This window comes from Trichechus manatus, unplaced genomic scaffold (genome assembly GCF_000243295.1).
Source record: "Trichechus manatus latirostris isolate Lorelei unplaced genomic scaffold, TriManLat1.0 scaffold00094, whole genome shotgun sequence".
NCBI classification, from domain to species: Eukaryota; Metazoa; Chordata; class Mammalia; order Sirenia; family Trichechidae; genus Trichechus; species Trichechus manatus.
The window spans coordinates 10,920,747-10,940,200 of NW_004444030.1; the positions used below are offsets into that span (position 1 = coordinate 10,920,747).

General features: G+C 40.0%; 1 protein-coding gene across 1 annotated transcript in view; it reads right to left on the bottom strand.

Annotated features, from left to right (window-relative positions):
• NXPE4 (neurexophilin and PC-esterase domain family member 4) overlaps positions 1-19,454 on the bottom strand; it is a 97,077-nt gene that overhangs the window by 44,437 nt on the left and 33,186 nt on the right. Inside the window, exon 2 of the mRNA XM_023736999.1 lies at positions 15,431-15,588. The gene's annotated coding sequence lies outside the window, so the exon portion shown is untranslated. The remainder of the gene's footprint in view (positions 1-15,430; positions 15,589-19,454) is intronic.

Sequence of the window (19,454 nt, forward strand, 5' to 3'; positions counted from 1 at the left end):
GGATGGTGCCTGGCTACCACTACTGACTACTCTGACAGGGATCACAATAGAGGGTCCCAGACAGAGCTGGAGAAAAATGTAGAACAGAATTCTAACTCACAAAAAAAAAAAGACCAGGCTTACTGGCCTGACAGAGACTGGAGAAACCCCGAGAGTATGGCCCCTGGACATCCTTTTAGCTCAGTAATGAAGTCAGTCCTGAGGTTCACCCTTCAGCCAAAGATTAGACAGCCCCATAAAACAAAACGAGAGTAATGGGGCACTACAGCCCAGGGACAAGGACTAGAAGGCAGGAGGGAACAGGAAAGCTGGTAACAGGGAACTCACGGTCGAGAAGGGAGAGTGTTGACATGTTGTGAGGTTGTTAACGAATGTCATAAAACAATATGTGTACTGTTTAATGAGAAACTAGTTTGTTCTGTAAAGCTTCATCTAAAGTACAATAAAAAAAAGTGCTCACTCTAAACACCAAGTAACCACAGAGAAATTTGAAGCTGATGGCAAACTGAAGATAATCATAGCATCAAAAAACTAAACCCAGTTCAACTCCTGCTTAGATTGACTCAACCCTCTACACTAATGGTCTAGTAAAAGAAGAGATGTCTCCATTTACACATAAATATTATTTATGTGTTCTGTATTTTCCCAATATAATACTATTTAAGTTAAGTTAAAAAATGTCAAATCTTCTGTGAAATATTCTCTCATCCAGTTATATGCCAAATATTCTTTTCCAGTGTTGAATTTTCCCCAATCATCTCTCCGAAAAATGTTTTTATAAACCCATCATGTCTTGGTGAACTGTTAACCATAATACATGTCCTGAACTTGTCCAAAGATTTAAAATTTTATGAGCATAGTACATGATTTTTATCCCTTTGAAAGTTATACTTTTACTGAAGGTTATGGCATAACGTTGCAAATATTAATGATCTTCAGGTAAAACCATCCATAAATTGTTATGTGCTGTCGAGTCTATTCCAACTCAGAGTGACCCTATATGACAGAGTAGAATTGCTCCATGGGTTTTCCTAGGCTCGGAAAATCGCCAGGGAGCAGATCTTTATGGGAGCAGATTGCCAGGTCTTTTCTCCCACGGAGCTGCTGGTGGGTTTGAACCTCCGACTTTTGGTTAGCCACAGAGCGCTTAACCATTGTGCTACCAGAGCCCCTTATCCATAAACTAGTACTCCACATATCAGTTCTGAAAATGAATGGGTTTGAGAAGTCTTAAGATTTCAAAACATGCAAAGACACATTCCTTTTTCAACTTTCCAACAACTTTTCTGTGCCTACGTACTTAGCATCAAGTATTAGCAGGACAGGACAGAGAGATCCAGAATGGATTGCTATGTGTTACTGTAGGTGGCAGATAGTTCAGCGTGTTAGAAAGAATTTGTAATCATTTATAATCTGGAATCAGTTAGAAATGGTGTGTAGGTGGCAAACGTCCAGAGATAAAGTAGAGGTCAGAGTCCGGGGACTCAGACAAGGGCTAAGTCTATGGCGGTTAGAAGTTCCTCCTTGGCACTGTCCCCTCCTACATCATATTGCTCCAACTAATTAAAGCTACCATCTACTGAACAAATGTTGAATATACCATGGACTGCCAGAAGAACAAACAAATCAGTCTAAGAACTAAAACCAGAATGCTCCTTGGAAGTGAGGGTGGCAAAACTTTGTCTTGCTTACTTTGGACACATCATCAGGAAAAACCAGTCCCTAGAAAAGGACACCATGCTTGGTAGAGTAGAGGGTCAGTGAAAACAAGGAAACCATCAGTCAGATGGATTTGCACAATAGCCCCAATGATGGGCTCAAACATATCAAAGATCATGAAGACGGTGCAAGACTGGGCAACGTTTCATTCTGTTATACATAAGGTCGCCGTGACTTGCAGCCAACTCAATGGCAACTAACAGCAACAACAAGCTGAACACCTAGAGTGTACTAGACCCTTTATTTATACTAAAACATTTAGTCATCATGACAAACCTGTGTGGAGTTATTATTCTATTATTCTGATTTTCCAGGTGAGGAGACTGAGCTAGTGGCAGGGCCAGGAGTTGAATCTACAACTTTCCGATTCTAATGCTACTGGCTGTTCCACACTACGCTGCAGCTCATGAGAAACTGCCCAGCACTCAGGATTCTTGGCCCTCGTTCACATTTTCCAGACTTTTGAAGACTCTTTCCACATCTTCAGACAACTATACCACTCTTTTCACTGGCCTTATCTCCTTTCTTTGTGATTTTCAGCATGTCTATACCTGAGAAAGGACAGGCCCCCTCTCTCTCTAGGACCCATCTGACATTTTCCTACTCTGCTTTTTTTGAGATTATATACCTCTGCTCCCCTGTGGCAGTGTCACTCCTCTTTACAAGATCGTCTTTCTGGATACACAGCTGCATTTTCATCTTTACAACGTTCCTTGTTAGCCTAAGGCCAGTGCCAGGGTCTTTACAGTGAAAAGTCCCATAGCTCCATAATTACCCCTAATTTGACAGAGGGGAAATTTTTTTTTTCTCTTAAAGGTAATTCAGTTAGACATTGTCAAGATTTAAAATGTGTATCCCCAGATACATTCTTATTTGTTTTTTAAATATTATCTATGGACTCTCAAGCAAAAGATACTTTTTCCCCTCAGGGATGCTAACATGGTATAGCTGAAATTCATTGGACTCATAATTAAGAGACCTGCTTTATCTTAAATCTGTTGTTTAATCAGCTACATGGCCTTAGGCAAATCACATAACCAATTTGAATTTTGGTTTCCTAATATGAAAAGTCAGGCATGGTTTCACCAAATCATTTCTAAAGAGGTCCAGTTTCACTTTAGAGTCCAAGTGCATGCGTGTGATAAACTTTCCTTAGCTGGTATATGTGTGTGTGTGTTTCTCGCGTTTATAGCCTTTGTTTGAGCTGAATTCTTGTTTCAGGCATGATGGACACAATTACCAAAGGAAATTAAACAAACTCCACACCCCACTCACAATACATACTCCTCTTTGTAAAACATACATGCATACAACACACCCTTACACACACCCCCAGACACATCCTATATACCCGCATCCCTCAAAAGCACAAGCACAGGGTTGAATATTAAACAACATCTAAGCTTCTCACCCTCAAAGTATATGCCTATTCATTCTGTCACTCATTCAACAAAATTTTGTTGAGCATCTACTACCATGTTAGGTGCTGTTCTACCTGGGCTGTGATGGCCATATGGTCCAGTGAGTTATCTAAGTGCCCAAAGCTATTTATATGAAGAGCCAGATCCTGATCGACAGAGTGATGGAGCTGTTTCATTCTTCTAGAATTCGAAGAGTTCTTCCCAAACTTTTCTAATTCTTTCTTTTCATTTTACAAGTCAGGAAATGGAGACACAGAGTAGCTGAGTGAATATTAAAACAAAGGTTTTTTTTTTAACAAACTTATAGTAAATAACTAGACAAATTTCTCCTAAAATATTGACTTGAAGCTTAACTTTGATGTAATAAACTTCGAAATGTTCATTCATTTGGAGGTTGTTTATTAATTAAAACATGCTGCACGTTAGTCACTGTGCTAGGCAGAGGGTGTGGTAGGTTTAAACATGCCCATAATTTCTTTGATACTTATTCTTCTCTTCAAGAGGAGGAGAATTAGAAACTAATTAGTTTCTAATTCTCCTCCTCTTGAGTAGGGTTTCTTGACTTCTAAGGAGTATATTTGGTGGAAGTGATGGTGTGTGATTAAGTCATAAAAGGCATTGTGGTTTCTTCTTTGATTTCTTTCTTGGGTTGCATGCTGGGAGAAGCCAGCTGCCATTTTATCATGACACTCAAGTGGCCTGTGGAGAGGTTCACATAGTGAGGAACTGAGGCCTCCTGCCAACAGCCATGTGAGTAAGCCATCTTGGAGGTGAATCTCCTAGTTCCAGTCAAGCCTTCAGATGACTGCAGCCCCATCTGACATCTTGACAGCAACCTCATGAGAGACCCTGAGCCAGAACCACCCAGCTAGGCCACTCCTGAATTTTTGACCACAGAAACTGTGAGACAGTAATGTTGGCTGTTTTAAGCCACTAAGTGTGGGAGTAATTTGCTACACAGCAATAGGTAACTAATACATAAAAGATATGGAAATAAAAGACACAGCTCTTAAAAGTCAAACACAAAGTGAAAATCTTGAAAGAGGGAAGAAAAAAATGACCCAAGGGAACCCCAGTAAGAGTAACATGGAGCTAGGAGGCAGTCGGATGACATATTCAAAGTGCTGAGAAGAAAAAAAAATTCAACCAAGTATCTTATATCCACAAAACTCTTTCAAAAATGAAGGCAAAAATAAACATATTCCTGGATAAACAAAAACGGAGATAATTTGTTATTAGCAGACCTGCCTTATAAGAGAATAGTAGTAAAGGAAGTTATGCAGGCTAAAAGCAAAGAATCCCAGACAGTAATTCAAATCCATGTAGAAAAACAAAGATTGTAGATAAAGTTAGATCCCTGGGTGACACAAACGGTCTGCTTTTGACTGCTAACTTAAGGTTGGCGGTTCAAACCCACCCAGCAGCACCGTAGAAGAAAAGACTGGTTATCTGCTTCTGTAAAGATTAAACCCGTTGCCCCTGAGTTGATTCCTACTCATAATGACACTATAGGACAGAGTAGAACTGCCCCATAGGGTTTCCAAGGAGCAGCTGGTGCATTTGAACTGCTAACCTTTTGATTAGCAGCCAAACGCTTAACCACTGTGGCCACCAGGGCTCCAAGATTATGGCCAAGAAAACCCTATGGAGCAGTTCTACTCTGTAACACATGGGGTTGTCATGTGTCAGAATTGACTTGGCAGCAATGGGTTGTTTTTGGTTTGATAGATAATGTTAATCATATAATTATAAAAGACAATATAAATGTACATTTCTTCTTGTAACTGATTTGAAAAGCAATTACATAGCGTCATGGATTGAATTGTGTCCCTCAAAAATATGTGTGTCAACTTGGTTAGACCATGATTCCTAGTATTGTGTGGTTGTCCTCCATTTTGTGATTCTAATTTTTCTATGTGTTGTAAATCCTAATCTCTGCCTGTGGTTAATGAGGCAAGATTATATTATGTTAAAGAGGATTAGGGTAGGATTTTAACACCCTTTCTAAGGTCACATCTCTGATCCAATGTAAAGGAGTTTCCCTGGAGTGTGGCCTGTACCACCTTTTATCTCACAGGAGATAAAAGGAAAGGGAAGCAAGCAGAGGGGGGGAACTTATACCACCAAGATAGCAGTGCCAGGAGCAGAGCGCATCCTTTGGACCCGGGCTTTCTGAGAGGAGAAGTTCCTAGTTTGGGGGAGGACTGAGGAGAAGGCTGACAGGGAGAGAAAGCCTTCCCCTGTCGCCGATGCCCTGAATTAAGACTTTTAGCCTACTTTACTGTGAGGAAATAAATTTCTGTTTGTTAAAGCCACCCACTTGTGGCATTTCTGTTATAGCAGCACTAGATAATTAACACACACAGTAATATCGCAAAGGAAGTGAGCGGAAGCAAAGCTGTGTTGGGGTAAGGAAATGACACCAGATGGGAACTCAGATAGACAGGAACAAAAGAGGAGAATCATAAACGATAAATTCAATATTACAAATACATTGCTCAATATAACAAATACTATTAATAAACAATTGCTGTCTCTGCTTCTTTAAAAAACATAAAATTATATAAGGTAATAATTATGACAATGTAGTGTTTGGACTGTAACATATACAGATGTAGTATGTATAGCAATAGTATCCCCAAGAGGAGGAAAAAGGAATAGAGCTATATAGGAGTAATGGCTTTATATATCACTGGAATTAAGTTAGGATAAATCTGCAGTAGATTCTGATGAATTACGATATATATGATAATCTCTAGAGCAATCAATAAGAATATAACAAAAAAAAATTGTGAAGAAATCATTAGAGGAATTAAAATGTTACATTAGAAAATAATCGCTAAAATGGGGATAAAGTATACTTACCTGAAAATGATATTGAGATGACTTAATTACTTGAGTAATGTTTATAATATAGTTAGTACAGTATTTGGCATCTGTTATGGATTGAATTGGAGCCCTGGTGGTGCAGTGGTTAAGAGCTCAGCTGCTAACCAAAAGGCCATCAGTCTGAATCCACCAGGTACTCCTTGGAAACCCTATGGGGGCAGTTCTACTCTGTACAGTAGGGTCGCTATGAGTCGGAACCAACTCAACGGCAATAGGTTTGGGTTTTGTTGTTGTTGTTGTTATTTTCTACTAGTAACTGTTCAAGCCCACCCAGAGGTGCCTTGGAGGACAAAACTGGCGTCCTGCTTCTGAAAGGTCACAGCCTTGAAAACTCTGTGGAGCAGTTCTACTCTGCACGCATGGGGTCGCCATGAGTTGGAATCAACTCAACGGCAACTAACAACACCAATAGTGCTATGTAAACATTTTATGCAGAAAGTTATATACTATGGTAGTATTTGGATTCTAGACAAAGGTCTGTATATTCCCTTTAACAATGTTTTAAATCAAAATGCCTAGAAATTTGTTAGTGATGCAAAAGTACATATACACTGGCAGACCACTACGAACGATGATAGCCTAAAGCAGGTACTGGGTGTCAGGTATTTCAATAGACATGGCAAGGAGCCATTGGAAACCGAGGATTGTCATCAGTGGAGCCACTTTCAAACAATTGAATCTCGAACCTCTTCTATGAAATTCCTCTTCTTTATGAGGATCATTCTCTTCTTCTAATAACCATCAACATACCTCTTTTCTCTGCCCTCTATCAGCCTCTTCCCTGCATTGTAAGAGTTTGGTATTTAGCGCATGACTTTCCTCCTCACCCCAAATCTCATCTTCATCCTGTAAGTTTTTAATAGCCATGGGGATGACTTATTTGGCATTTAAATCTTCATAATTTCTTGTGTCTCCCCAGTCTAGTGACCTTCCCCTTTGTACCATTTTAGATGATCAGACCCATGAACACATATCACCATTTGTCATTAGCCTTAATTTCTGTCACTTCACTATCCCACTTTGTGACTATAACCCCATTGTATTCTTTCAATATACTCGCTTTTTTTTACTCTTATTGATCCAATAATTTGTTATATTACTTAGAACAAAGGTTGGCAATTTTTTTTCTCAAGAGGCCAGTTAATAAGTACTTTAGGCCTTGCAGACCATACAGTCTCTCTTGAAATTATGAAACTCAGCTGTTGAAGCACAAAAGCAGTCACAGACAATATGTAAACAAATGGGTGTGGCTGCGTTCCTAAAAAAACTTTTATTTACAAAACAGGCCATGGACCAGATTTGGGCCACTGGCCATAGTTTGCCAACCCCTAGCTTAGATGTAGGCTTAGAAAATACAAGTATAAGCAATGCTTTTACTTTTCAGAATCTCTTTTTCTCATCTATGTAAGTAGTAGGGATAATAATATCTAACACTCCCAGCTTATGAGAATTAAATGAGAAGATGAATGAACAGCTCAGGTGGAATTGATGGCACATAGTGAGTGCTGAAAAAACTACTGGTTTCTTAAAGGAGTTCTCATAAATACCATCCCCTTTCCAGGCTATGTTCTGAATAATTGAGAAACTAGAAAAGAGTAAGCAAATGGAGAACCCCCCACCCCAACCAAAGTCAGTATTATTTATAAAACTGATGAAATTGGAGAATGTGGCTTCTGTCTGTAGGCAAGTGGTCTTTCTAATACTGAATCCCAGAATCAGAGAAGCTTACTTACTCTGTATAGGAAGCAGTAGACCAATCTAGGCCTCCTACAGGAACAAGCTGGGCAGATTGGGTGCCTGTTTAGGAAAATTACCTAATGTTCTTCTAAATGGAAGGAAGATAAAGAGTGAACGTTCTGCCCTGAAGTAAATGTTTGTTCCCTTCCCCAACTGTCACCAGACTGGATACTCATGTTCATGAGGTCAGGGTAACCTCTTGCATGAGGGTGCTGGCAACACATGCACACATTCTCATGGTTTTCTCTGAGTTTGGGGGAGTTTCTCTGATTTTAGCTGAAACTTCTCCAGGAGAGTACTCCAAAAGCAGGAAAGAATAAACTTTAACTCCAAGGGTCTATGGACATTGCTACAAAAGACCCTGCTAAGGGATTAAAATTCTTGGCAGCCTTTTATTTTAAAAATTCATGCAAGTGTTCCCTGTCCTGCTTATGGTATTTTCTTTAAATAATATTTTGTTTTATTTTTGTTGAAAGTGTACACAGCAAAACAGCTTCCTATTCAACAATTTCTACGCACATTGTTCAGTGACATTTATTGCATTTCTTTCTTTCTATTATTGCACAGGGTTTATTTGTTTGTTTTTACAAAAGTAGAATAATTATAACAACAACAATAACACTAATCTACCATTGCTAAAGTGGTCAGTGCTCCATCCGTATTTCCTGGGATCTCGGTATCATTTTTTTTTTTTTTAAATTCTGCCTATGGTATGTTGAAGTTTAGATGAACAACAAAATGTTTTGAATTATTTACCAGTTAAATGTCTTTTTATTTCCCCCACAAAATAGTTGAGTAAAATTAACACTATAGGAAAATGTGCTGTCTAATTCCACCCCCCACCCGTTTCACACATGTGACCTCATACTCCTTCCGCCATTGGGCAAGGGAATTTTAATTTGAGAAGCACCAGCCAAAGCTAAGTTACTTCAACAACAAAAAAAACGGGTCTCATTCATCCTGTGTATTTCCTTTCATATCAGTCTCAAGGATTGTGCAGCCACTCTCTGAACCCACCACCTATATTTCCAAGGACTGCAGGTGCGTAGGAGTCCCTGGGTGGTGCAAACTGTTAACACGCTTGGCTGTTAACCAAAAGGTTGGAGGTTCATGTCCACCCAGAGGAGTCTTGAAAGAAAGACCTGATGATCTACTTCCCAAACATCAGCCATTGAAAACCTTATGGAGCACAGTTCTACTCTGACATGGGTGTGCCGTGAGTCAAGATTGACTCGATGGCAGCTGGTGTGGTGTGTGTGCCCATAACCCATTGCCATTGAGTCAATTCCGACTCATAGTGTGTGTGTGCAGGTGCATAAATATCAAGAGGCTGGAGTTCCAGCCTCGGTTCAGTTGCTGGCGCTGAGACCTCAGGCCAGTTTAGTGGCCCTCTTTGTGCCTCAGGCTCTTTCTGTTACGTAAACCAAAAAAAAAAAAAACCAAACCCATTCCTGTCAAGTCATAGCAACTCTGAAGGATGAAGTAGAACTGCTCCATAGAGTTTCCACGGAGGGGCTGGTGGATTCAAACTGCCAATCTTTTGGTTAGCAGCCAAACTCTTAACCAATATCTGTCCTGACTAGCTCAATAATTATTAAGAAAATAACACAAGCTAATTATGTATTTTAGGGGTACAAAACATTTGTCTGTTGACCATGCTATTGTCTATGTTCTGGCGGTAATTATGATGTGGCTTAGAGCACACGTTTATCGTCAAGACTTTATGGAGCCAAGTGTTCTTCTGGAGTTTAAGAATCTTGAATCTACTGTTAGAACTGTCACACTACAGTTGTAACAAGACAGTAGAGAGGAACATGTATCATAAGGGGTGAGGAAGGATTGGCAGAGTCTATTATCTCTTTTCATTCAATAAATATGTATATGTGCTGGGAGGGCTTGGCACAGACGCAAACAAACAAATACATTTTATGTGTGTGTAATATGTATGTGTGTGTGTGTGTATACAGAGAGAGAGCCCAGGTGTTGCAACGGTTAAGTGCTCACCTTCTAAAGAAAGGTTGGCGGTTTGAACCCACTCAGCAGCTCTGAGGGGGAAAGACCTGGTGACTTGTTTCCATAAAGATTAGTCCAGAAAACCCTATGGGGGTGTTCTACTCTGTCACTTGGGGTCACAGTGAGTCAAAAATAGACTAGACATATATATATACGTATATATACATATATATACATATATATATATACGAGACATATATATGTCTCGTATATATATATATGTATATATTTAGATGCTGCTGAGTGGTTTCTGACTCATAGCGACCCTAGGTACAACAGAAGGAAACACTGCCTGGTTTTGCACCATCTGCACAATTGTTGCTATGTTTGAGCTGATTGTTGCAGCCACTGTGTCAATCTATCTCTTTGAGGGTCTTCCTCTTTTTTGCAGACACTCTTCTTTACCAAGCATGATGTCCTTCTACAGGGACTGGTCCCTTCTGGTAGCATCTCCGAAGTACATGAGATGAAGTTTTGCCATCCTCGCTTCTAAGGACCTTTCTGGCTGTACTTCTGCCAAGACAGATTTATTTGTTCTTCTGGCAGTCCATAGTATATTCAATATTCTTCGCCAGCACCATAATTCAAAGGCATCAATTTTTCTTCGGGCTTCCTTATTCATTGTTCAGCTTTTACATGCACGTGAGGCTATTGAAAAGACCATGGCTTGGGTCAGGTGCACCTTAGTCCTCAGAGTAACATCTTTGCTTTTTAACACTTTAAAGAGGTCTTTTGCAGCACATTTGCCCAGTGCAATACATTGTTTGATTTCTTGACTGCTGCTTCCATGGGTGTTGATTGTGGATCCAAGTAAAATGAAATCCTTGACAACTTCAATCTTTTCTCTGTTTATCATGATGTTGCTTATTGGTCCACTTGTGAGGATTTTTTCTTTATGTTGAGGTGTAATCCATACTATAGGCTGTAGTCTTTGATCTTCATCAGTAAGTGCTTCAAGTTCTCTCTCTGCACTTTTCAGCAAGCAAGGTTGTATCATTTGCATATCGCAGGTTGTTAATCAGTCTTCCTCCAATCCTAATGCTGTGTTCTTTTTCATATAGTCCAGCTTCTCAGATTATTAGCTCAGCATACAGATTGAGTAAGTATGGTGAAAGGATACAACACTGACGCACAACTTTCCTGACTTTAAACCATGCAGTATCCCCTTGTTCCGTTTGAACGACTGCCTCTTGGTCTATGTACAGGTTCCTCTTGAGCACAATTAAGTATTCTGGGATTCCATTCTTGGCAATGTTATACGTAATTTGTTATGATCCACACAGTTGAACCCTTTGCATAGTCAATGAAACACAGGTACACATCTTTCTGGTATTCTCTGCTTTCAGCTGGGATCCATCTGAAATCAGCAATCGTATCCCTCATTCCACGTCCTCTTCTGAATCTGGCTTGAATTTCTGGCACTTCCCTGTTGATGTACTGCTGCAACCATTTTTGAATTATCTTCAGCATAATTTTACTTTTGTGTGATGTTAATGATGTTGTTTGAAAATTTCCACATTTGTTGGATCACCTTTCTTTGGAATAGGCACATTTATGGATCTCTTCCAGTCAGTTAGCTAAGTAGCTGTATTCCAAATTTCTTGGCATAGAAGAGTGAGCGCTTCCAGCATTGCATCTGTTTGTTGAAACATCTCATTTGGTATTCCGACAATTCCTGGAGCCTTGTTTTTCACCAATGCCTTCAGTGCAGCTTAGACTTATTCCTTCAATACCAACAGTTCTTGATCATATGCTACCTCCTGAAATGGTTGAACGTTGACCAGTTCTTTTTGGTACAGTGACTCTGTGTATTCCTTCCATCTTCTTTTGGTGCTTCCTACTTTTTTCAATATTTTACCCATAGAATCCTTCAGTATTGTAATTCAAGGCTTGAATTTTTTCTTCAGTTTTTTCAGCTTGGGAAATGCTGAGAATGTTCTTTCCTTTTGGTTTTCTAACTCTAGGTTTTTGCACATGTCATTATAATACTTTACTTTGTCTTCTTGAACTTCCCTTTGAAATCTTCTGTTCAACTCTTTCACTTCATCATTTCTTTCTTTCACTTTAGCTACTCTACTTTCAAGAGCAAGTTTCAGAATCTCTGCCAACATCTATTTTGGTCCATATATATATAATACATACAGATATGGGTATATACTCATGCACAGTAATGCAAACTGAGCATAATGTGGTGTCAAAAGACTATTTGTGGTTTAGGGCAGTGAAACTATTCTGTGTGATACTGTGATGGTGGACACATGACATTGTGTATTTGGCAAAACCCATAAGACTGTAGGACACAAAAAGTGAACCATAATTTGAACTGTGGACTTCAGTTAATAACAACACATCAGTATTGACTCATCAATTGTAACAAACATACACATGAATTCAAAATGTTAACAATAGGAAATACAGTGTGTAGTGGGGAGAGGGAGTATACGGGACCACTCTGTACTTTCTGCACAATTTCTCTGTAAATCTAAAACAGCTCTAAAAATAAAGTCTATTAAAAAAAAAATGACCATCTGTGAGAAGTGAGGGTGGAGCAGTGGAAAACGAGCAGCCTGGGGAGGTAGTCGCACTGTGACCACTCCCCACCTTCAGTTTCAGTGATGCCCACACCCACAGTGTGCTGTTTGGGATTCCCTTCCACCTTGTCTCTACGTCAGTGGGGCTTAGACCTGTGACTGTTCCTCTTTTGCCTGAGATTTAATTTACCTTGTCATTGTTGCAGTGCTTGCTGTATACAGTTGTTTAGAGCAAGAGAAGAAGGAGTTTACAAAGAAAGCCCTTCAAAGATTGAGTGCAACCAGACAAATCAATTATCAGTTGTTCAACAACCATAGACCAATGTTCTGCTTGCCTTCTCTCCAGTTTTCAGGGACTACTCCTGCTACCATGGTGGTGTCTAATCCCATGGGGCAGCAAAAGGAGGGAGCACAGAACATGCACTTGGTATAGGAATATGGATGGCCTCAACCAAACGTGATTCTGGGCTGTGGTTAGATGGCCGTACTCTAAAGACAAACCAGAGAGTCCCACTTCCTCCCCCCACCACTTCTTTCTTCTGGCTCTCTGCAGTCACCAGAGACAGATCACTGACAGGGAGGCCTCTGGTTCCAGCTGGCAGGCTGTGGCCACAAATGACATTTCTGCTTTTGATCAATGAAGCTTATAGGGAACCTCCATCCCTGAAATGAATGCGAAGACTACTTCATCTAAAGGAACTCTCTGGACAGCTTTCTTTCCATGAGAGAATATGTGAATAGGATGGGGAAGATTTCTATCCATAGGTGCAGTACTTTCCAACTCTAACATGTGGGCTTTATGGCTGGGGTGGGAGGGGGAACCATAGAGCAGTCAGAGCTTTTTAAAATACAGATGTTGCAAGAATTTAGGTATAAAAAAATTATTTTTATTTGAGCATGATAGATATTTTTTAAATGGAATGGAATAAAATAGACTAAATAGAAAATACCACAGTGTAGTAGCATACAGTAAGGATAAGTATTGTTTTATGAGACTTTTGGTGTGTATGTGTGTATGTGCTCTGAGTTGGGATTTAATAGTAATTTCTTACCATGGATCCTGTCAAAAAAAAAATTGATATAATTTAGCTTTTTGTCACGCTTTTGGGATCCTGGGTTTAGAAAACCAGGACTAAAATTCTGGCCACTCAATAATGACCTTTTCTAAAGAATACACACTTCCCCTTTATGGAAGTGTTTTTCACTACTTTAGTATAAGAACCTGAGGAGGAAACAAACTGCCTAAAAACTGTTAAAAACAATAAGACTTTGACAGTTAAAGAGAGCAGCTATTTATTAAGAGTGAGAGAGAGACATCTGCAAACAGGCAGTCAGTTTTAGAGAAAATCCTGGGACTATTGAGAAGCAGTTTTTTGCTTATATGCTATTTACAATCTTGTGATAAAAGAATGTACAGCTGGTTCTTTGAAGGTTATACAGTACTGCAGAAGAACGAGTCATGTGGAATACACAAAATCTCAGAGATACAAGCCTTGGGAAAAAGAAACTTTTAGATTAAACATCTATCATCTGTTACTTCACAGTGAGCAAGGTCTTTGGGAAAACAAGAAGGGGCACTTTTTTTTCATTTAAATTTTTTTAGTATAATAATTTTTTTATTGAATTTGAAAACAGTAGTGAATTCATTTCTATTTTCAAAATATATACAGAATTTGACCACTTCTCAGTACCCCTACTGCCACTACCTACTCCAAGTTCCTCTATTTTTTTTAATTGTACGTTAGATGAAGGTTTACAGAGCAAATTAACTTCTCATTAAACAATTAATATACATATTGTTCGTGACATTGATTGCCAACCCCACGACATGGCAACACTCTCCCCTTCTCGACCTTATGTTCTCCATTACCAACTTTCCTGTCCCCTCCTGCCTTCTTGTCCTTGCCCCTGGGCTGGTGTGCCCCTTTAGTCTCATTTTGTCCTATCGGCCTCTCTAATCTTTGCCTGAAGGGTGAACCTCAGGAGTGACTTCATTTCTGAGCTAAAAGTGTGTCTGGGGCCATACTCTTGGGGTTTCTCCAGTCTCTGTCAATTAGTAAATTATGTCTTTTTTTTTGTTAGAATTGTTTTCTACATTTTTCTCCAGCTCTGTCCGGGACCCTCTATTTTGATCACTGTCAGAGCAGTCGGTGGTGGTAGCCAGGCACCATCTAGTTGTGCTGGATTCAGTCTGGTGGAGGCTGTGGTAGTTGTGGTCCATGAGTCCTTTGGACTAATCCTTCCCTTGTATCTTTGGTTTTCTTCATTCTCCCTTGCTCCAGATGGGGTGAGACCAGTGGAATATCTTAGATGGCTGCTCACAAGCTTTTAAGACCCCAGTTGCTATTCACCAAAGTAGAATGTAGAATATTTTCTTTATAAACTATGCTATGCCAGTTGAGTTAGACATTCCCCTAGACCATGGTCCAAGTAGGGGCATTCTTGAGGGATTAATGAGGTTGGTTTGCAGGAGTATATTTAATGATGAGACACCCAGAACTCGTGGAGTATTCTCCAGGCTTCTGGGGAGTTGTTTAATTTTAACAAAACAAAGGGGAAATTTTGAAGGAACCCTCTGGAGGCTCAGAAGACAAGGGAGAGAGGGCACCGGATAATACGTGTGTTTGTGTCTGCTTATATATGTATGTGCCTGTATGCACGTGTGTGCATGTGTGTTTGTGTATGTGCATGTACACATGTGCCTGTGTATATGTGTGCATGTGCCTGTGTGCATCGGAGAGTGATTTAGAGACCAGGATTCATTAGAGGAAACCAGAAATAAGTGTTTCTCAGAGTAAACAGTTGCTAAAACCTTGCTGTGCCTGCTGAATCCCTGATGAGAGAAGAGGCTTCGAGACCTGATTTTTGACTCCAAAACTGGAGAATGAATCAGGGTCGGGAACCAGGAGTCCTTTAACCAGCTAATTTCCTTGCCTCCAAGAAGACCCTTATTTCTGGTTTCGAATAGAACTTTCTGAGAACCCAGGAGATGGCAGCTGTGTAGAACATAGTCCTGTTCTGGAAATTATTGAGGAAATACGACTCTGTATGGAACAATGGAATGTTCATTTGATTATATGTGTGATTACTTCTCTTGTCGTCTCTTTATAGGACACTCACTTTGTTTCCAGATGCCGTAGCTCGTCAATTACTGCTGATGTTGATGTTTATGGTGGTTTCCTTCGTCATTTACTTGGCTTCCAAAGGCCACTCAGAGTTAGGCATCGTTTCTTTTTTCACAGTTTTAGAGGTCACAGTGGCTTCATTTGAATGCTCACCTTTATCAAGACCAGGAGGAAAAAAAAAGAAGTAGAAAATGTGCAGGAAAGGATTTGGCACTAATCCATTTGACACAATCTATGTTTTTATTGTTTTTTTTTAATGGCAGGTGGATTTGCAACTGTCTCTGTAATATTTGGCACTGCTAACTGTCCCTTTTCAAAATTCTCTCCTTCCTTGGCCTCTGTGACTCCAATCTAATTATATCTCTGTTTCAGTTTTCTGCCTACTTCTCAGAATTTTTGTTTCCTCTTTCTTTCTTTTTTTTTTTAAAGTTCTGTTAATGTTTCTTAATCTTCCCTTCTGGCAGTCTTTCTTAACTGTTCTCCCTCCAGTTTCTCCTCCTCCCAGTGCATGCCTTCCCCTCCCCCTGCATTGCCACTGGGTGGATTCTGACTCGTAATTTAGTATGAAAATAATCTTTCGAAATTACTACTTTTATCATGTTCTTGTCCCAATCAAAAACCTTCACTGGCTTTCACTGATGACAGCACAAAGATCAAACTCCTGAGTTTAACATTTAAGGCCCTTCAAAATTTAAACCCAACTACTTGTAAAAGCGTCTCTCTCCCCTTTGTCTAATACACACTCCAAGCTTCAAATCAGAAGCACCGCAAGGACATTCAGACAAAATACAAACTGATAAATAATAGAGCTTTCAGACCACAGCGTGGTAAGTTTCTCTTCCTGGCAGAGGCAGATTATCCAATAGGCAAGGTAACCATGGTGCTTACCTTGCTTACTAGACCATCTGTAGTGAACAATTTCACATTTTTTCACCACATCAGAGGTTCTGCTTCCAAGTATGGCTGGTATCTGTCTCTCTCCCAACCCCACAGCACCTTCCTACGGAATCAAAGCCTCTTTTCAAATTTACAATCACTGACAGGGGCTGGATGACCCAGTAAGCAAGGTAAGCACGGGTTTACTTATGCTTACTTACTTACTGTCACAGATTAGTAAGTAAGCACAAGTAAGCCCGTGCTTACCTTGCTTACTGGGTCATCCACCCCTGCTTTCTGGGTCCCTCTGTAAACAGTGATGTTCCCTAGATTTCTTCTTTTGATCCTCTTCTTTTCCATTCTTGTCCCCTTTAATTCATATCCCCAGGTTCCTTGCACTCCTACCAATATCAGTGTTTCTCAAAGTGAGGTCTGGGGCTCTCTGCACCAGAAGACTTATGTTTGTGTATGTGTGTGTGTGTGTGTGTGTGTGTGTGCATGTAAGATGCAGATTCCTGAGCCATACTCCAAAGCTGCTGAAAAAGAACATCCATGGTTGAGCCTAAGATTATGAAGTATTAGCAAGCTTCCCAGCTGATTCTTATGCATGCTAAAATTTGAGAACCTCTGGCCTATGTACTTCCAGAACTGAAATCTCTCTTGAGCCCACTCCTGAATATGTGCTGTTTATTGGATCACTTCACCTAAGTGTTCCACTAGTGCAACCAGTGGGAGCGAGGTGAAGGGGGTAGTGCCAGGGGGCGGGGGGAGGAGGGTGTTGCACACTGAATTTATCATCTCTCTCACCACCCTCCCTCTGACCAAACACAAAACAAAACAAACAAAATCAAATGGAAACAAATTTCCAGCTCTTTCTCCTATCTCTCCTATCTTGAGAATTATTGGAACAACTCATCTGGTCAACCAAGGAAAAACTCTCTGCACAGTAATCGGATACTATGTCTTATAAATTCTGCCTCCTAAAATCTCTTGAATCTATTCCTTTTTTCCATTCTCATTGTCCTTGCTTTAGTCCATTCCTTTGTCATTTCTTATCTAAAGTGTTAAAAGTCTTCTAATTAATTTCCCTGCTTCCAGTCTCTGTATGCTCTAATTATTCGTTCAACAAATATTTGTTGAGTATAGGTTATATGTCAGACAGTGGACTAGGCATTGAAAGCCTGTTTCCATAAAGTCAACTCCAACTCATGGTGACTTCATGTGTGTCAGAATAGAACTGTGCTCCACAGGGTTTTCAATGGCTGATTTTTTGCAAGTAGATCGCCAGGCCTTCTTCTGAGGTGCCTCTCTCTGTGTGGACTCAAACCTCCAGCCTTTCAGTTAGCAGCCAAGTGCATTAACGATTTGTATCACTCAGAAACTCTGGGCTAGGCATTAGGAATATGAAATACAAGACAATCTTTGTATTCAAGAATCTGAAATTATATTTCTAAAATGAAAACTTGAAAATGTTACTCTGACCTCCTTCAGTGGCTCCCCAGTGGAGCATGATACAGACCAAGCTCCTTGGCACAGTGTTTCAGTCAGGCTTGCTTAATTAAAAGACACAGAAACCCACTTCAGTTGGCCCAAGACAATAGGGCTGGTTATATAGAATCTCTTGGAAATCTAAGACTAGGAGGCATAACAGGGCTGGAGACAAGTTAACTTTAAGGATGTCAGTAGCAGGAATTAATGGATCTTCAGTCTAGTGCTCTAAATACCATTTAGAAAAGAGAGGAAAAAAAGCAAAAGGAACCTCTGATAGAACCATACATTGGTTTTTGCCAGAGTATTTGGTGCCGTCAAGTCAGTTCCAACTCACAGCGACCCTATATTCAACAGAACGAAACACTGCCTGGTCCTGTGCCATCCTCACAGTGGTTGCTATACTTTGGACATCACCTAGTCTTGCAGCATGAACCATGCAGCTAGAATTTGAGGGGCTAGCTGCTCCTGGATGTTAGATGGATGATAGTTCTTTAATTCTGTAGACTTTTTTTTTTTTTAATCATCTTACTTTTTTTTGTATGGATGTGAGTTTCTGGCTCAGAAAATGCACCTGTGAGAATATCTGCCAGTAGAGGATTTCCCTATGAAAGGCTGTCCCTCCACAGTATTTATTTCTGGCTGGTGTCTGGTGCCTGCATTCTTTATACTTGGGTCTGGGAATGAATTGAAATGGATTGAATTTTTTCTTTTGTTGGTACAAATCTTATGAGATCTTAAGAGATAAATGTTAACTTTGTTCCTGTTGGCAGTGGGTCATGGGAAAGGGGAATGCTGTGGCTTATAAAACATTAGCTGCAGGTCTCAGTAGGTCATGTCATTTGCTGAACATGGATTAAAATGCCCAACCAGATAGTTATTACTAGGGTTACCATATCCACAAGCCTTCTGCTGTTTTAGCATTAACCCAGCCTGACCTGGAAGCTTTCATCCCCACTAATGGAGTGCAGAGCACTTAGGTAATGAGCATTTATCTCTATTATGCCTTTGCATATCATGTCTAGGTCCATGTTGATCTGAAGCCTTGTGCTGGGATATCCATTCTAATAGATGGGATTATTACGTTGTTCCAATATTGAAGTTCAGTGGAAAATTATGTGGAAGAGTTTGGAGGTTCAAGATTCTAGACTTTCATGGCTCCTGCAGGAGATCTCCATTCCTATTTCTAACATCCCAATCTTTGCCAACAAGGGCATTAACTTTAACTATGAAGGCACAGTATAGTTGGGAGTTTTACCAAATCTACAGATTGGAAATGTGGATGATTAGTTTATAGACTTGATATTCAGCTGTCTGAGGACCAACTAAAAGAAGCAAGATCTTTCCACCTGCAAGATTATATAATGCCCTGTGTTTCTTCATCTGCTTCTAACTTCTCTCTTCAAGCCTCTAACACCTCTTTCCCCATCCTTACTCTCAGCTGATAATCTTGCTTCCATTTCACTGAAAATATTGAATTAATCAGAAGAGACTTCCACAAATCCCCACCACCATATATTGACATATATGCTGCCTTCTTTGGAGACCTGATGGTTCAGCTGTTAGCCAAAAGTTTGGCAGTTCAAATCCACCAGCTGCTCCTTGGAAATTCTATGGAAAAGTTCTGCTCTGTCCTATAGGGTCACTATGAGTTG